Genomic DNA, 3,949 nt, shown 5'->3' on the forward strand with positions numbered 1-3,949 from the left:
CCGCACAGTTTTCCAGTGGAAAATCCAAAGCATCCTGAGATAGGGGCTCACTGACCACCTAAATCAACCTAAGGGACATTGCCTCGCCCACAGCCCTCCCCTAGGCCGGGTCAGTCCCAAAGGCATACTGCCCCTATCTTCCCTGATTACACTACCCAACTGGCATCCCAGGGGTTGAGATGGGCTGCAGCCTGGGAAGGGACCTGGGTTCGCGAAGCCCCACCTATACACTTGAGGGAAGGAATCCAATTCTCTTTCTTGGAAATCCAAATCAGAAAGGGTGAATAAATAGGAAAAAAACAGCTGGTAGCTGGTAGAAAGCTTTGGACAAACAAATCTGGGCACTCAAATCAGGAAATCTGGAGAGAATCGATCTAGGAGAAACGGAAGTTGGAAAAATGGCCTGGGAGATGCCATGCAGGGCATTGGCAAATCTGAGTTAAGAGGAAGCCTACACTGGGGAATAAATCCTGTGTATCCTGGAAGCCTGCTGCGAATGAGAATCACCTGGGGTGTTTAAAAATACTCACACCTGGGGCGCTCCCAGGTCCATGAGGCAGAAACCAGGCCATTAAAGGCAGACGTGAATCGCCCTGCGCTCCTTAGAGCTGCGCGAATCAGGACCAGGCCCCTACATCTGCTCCCAAACCCGGGTGAGGCCTGCCCTGCCCATCCCCTCTCATGTCAGGGAGCTGCTGCGCCTGCCTCAGTTTGCCAGCTCACCTCCAGCAGCCACCCCTCTAGGGTGGGTGGCTGCCCCACCCCCTAATTCCACGGGGTGAACAGTGGGAGAGCTCTCATGCTGCCCCCCAAACTGCCGGGCCCCTACCTGTCCTAGGCGGAATCCGGTCTTCGGATCAGAGGAAAAAGGAGCCAGGACTCTGCCAGCTGGGACCGCGGCGGTGCTACCCTGAGCTTCCTCCCGCCCACAAGGTAAGCGGCTCCCGGCATGTGCCATGTGGGAGTCAGACACCTTTGCCTTGAGTCAGCAAAGTGGGTTTCTTACTTGCAACTCAGAGAACCTTGAGGCACACCCTCCATACCTTAAAATTCTGCTTGTGCCGGATGAGCCCACTTTTGACACCTTTTATATGTGAATTTGCTCTAATAATGCTGGTATGGTTAAGTCTATCTTAGGCATCTCCTTTCAGGAAATTGATCTCATTTCTTAAGTCGTAGTAAGATACCCTGACACTGTGAATTTAAAAGAACATTTCTGCACTTTAATTTTGTTTTGTTTTAGAAAAAATATAATGTGTATTAGAGAGGCAGATAGGAGGGTACAACTAAAAGATGCCAGTTTCTTCAATCATGCTGACCTTCATTCAAACGCGGTTTATTTAGAACCCAAGCATCTGTAACCTTCTTTTGCCTCAGCGAGCAGGGCCACCTCCTCAGCAGTTATAAAAACACAATGTGAAATAACCAGCAAATGGATGAAAGAGTAAAAAGTGAGAACAACTGAAGTTCAAGTAATTATCTTAGCTTTCTAAAAATAGCCTTTTAAATAAAGTGTTTAGGACAATTTATATAACGTTTTAGAACTATTTTAGATTTACAGAATTTAAATTTACGTTTCCCCTACTCTTAACAGTTTAATGTGGTACATTTGTTACAGTTAATGAACCAATATTGACATGGTATTGCAAATTAAAACTCATGGTTATTCAGTACTTCTATACATTACTCAGTGCTCACCATGAAAAGTGTACTCTTTAATCCCCTTCAACTATTTCCTGATTCCCTTCCCACCTCCACTCTGATAACTGTCAGCTTGTTCTCTGTAGTTAAGAGTCTGTTTTTTTGGTTTGTCTTTTTCTTTGTTCATTTGTTTTGTTTCTTAAATTCCATATATGAGTGAAATCGTATAGACTTTGTTTCTCTAATTAATTTTAATTAGCATTATATTCTCTAAATTCACCCACATTGTTGCAAATGGCAAGATTCCATTCTTTTTTATGGCTGAATAATATTCCTGTGTGTGTGTGTGTGTGTGTGTGTGTGTGTGTGTATACACCACCTCTTCTTTCTTCATTCACCTATCAATAGACATTTGGGCTGCTTCCATGACTTGGCTACTGTAAATAATGCTGCAGTACACACAGGGGTGCATATATCTTTTCAAATTAGTGTTTTCATATTCTTTGGGTAAATACCCAGTAGTGGAATTACTGGATCATATAGTAATTCTTATTTTTAGTTTTTTTAAAGTAAGCTCTAGACTCAACATGGGGCTCAAACTCATAACCCTGAGATCAAGAGTCGCATGCCTTTACTGACTGAGCCAGCCAGGTATCCCCTATTTTTAGTTATTGGAGGAACCTCTATACTGTTTTCTACGGTGACTGTACCACTTTGCATTCCCACCAACAGTGCATGAGGGTTCCTTTTTCTCCAGATCCTTGCCAAGACTTGTTTCTTGTGTTTTTTATTTGATCTCTTCTGACAGGTGTGAGGTGATATCTCATTGTGGTTTTGATTTTCCTGATGATGAGTGATGATGAGCACCTTTTCATGTGTCTGTTGGCCATCTGTATGTCTTCTTTGGAGAAATGTCTGTTCATGTCTTCTGCCCATTTTATAATTAGATTATTTGTGTTTTTGGTATTGAGCTGTATCAGTTCTTTATATATTTTGGATACTAACCTCTTATGGGATATGTCATTTGCAAATCTCCCATTCTGTAGGCTGTCTTTTAGTTTTGTTGATTGTTTCCTTCACTGTGAAGAAGCTTTTAATTTTGATGTAGTCCCAATAGTTTATTTCTGCTTTTATTTTTCATTTTATTTTTTAATCTTTTATTTTTTTATTTTTTTTCAAAAAAATTTTATTTATTTATTTATTTTTTTAACAAATAGTTTATTGTCAAATTNAATCTTTTAAAAGATTTTATTTTTTTATGTTTATTTATTTTGAGAGAGGGAGAGTATGTGAGCAGGGGAGAAGCAGAGAGAGAGAAAACTCCAAGCAGGTTCCACACTGTCAGAACCCGATGCAGGGCTCGAATTCATGAACAATGAGATCATGACCTGAGCTGAAGTCAGATGCTTATCCAACCGGCCATCCAGGCACCCCTATTTTTGCTTTTATTTCCTTTGCCTCAGGAGACAAATCTAGAAAAATGTTGCTATGGTTGATGTCAGAAATTACTGCCTATACTCTCCAAGGATTTTTAGGATTTTAGGTCTCACATTTAGGTCCTTACTCCATGTTGAGGTGTGTGTGTGTGTGTGTGTGTGTGTGTGTGTGTGTGTGTGTGGCTTAAGAAAGTGGCCCAGTTTCATTCTTTTGCATGTAGCTATGCAGTTTTCCCATCACCATTTGGTGAAGAGGCTGCCTTTTTCCCTACAGTATATTCTTCTGTCCTTTGTCAAAGATTAATCAACCATATAATTTGGGGTTTATTTCTGGGCCTTCTGTGCTGTTCCATTGATCTATGTGTCTGTTTTTGCGCCAGTACCATATTGTCTTGATCACTACAGCTTTGTAATATAGCTTGAAGTCTGGAATTGTATTGCCTCCAGCTTTTTCTTTTCCAAGATTGCTGTGGCTATGCGGGGTCTTTTGTGGTTCCATACAAACTTTAGGATTCTTTGTTCTAGTTCTGTGAAAAATGTTGTTGATATTTTGATAGGGATTGAATTAAATCTGTAGATTGCCTTTTAACAATATGGTCATTTTAACATTTGTTTTCCCATTTCATGAGCATGGAATGTCTTTCTATTTCTTTTGTCTCCTCTTCAATTTCTTTTGTCTCTTCTTCAATTTCTTTCATCAGTGTTTTCTAGTTTTCAAAGTCCAGGGCTTTCACCTCCTTAGTTAAGCTTATTCCTAGGTATTTTATTATATTGGGTGGAATTATAAATGGGATTGGTTTTTTCTTTTAATTTTTTTTTACTTTTTAAATTTATTTTTGAGAGAGAGAGAGGCAGACAGACAGACAGATGGA

Source organism: Crocuta crocuta, unplaced genomic scaffold (genome assembly GCF_008692635.1).
Source record: "Crocuta crocuta isolate KB4526 unplaced genomic scaffold, BGI_CrCroc_1.0 scaffold113, whole genome shotgun sequence".
NCBI classification, from domain to species: domain Eukaryota; kingdom Metazoa; phylum Chordata; class Mammalia; order Carnivora; family Hyaenidae; genus Crocuta; species Crocuta crocuta.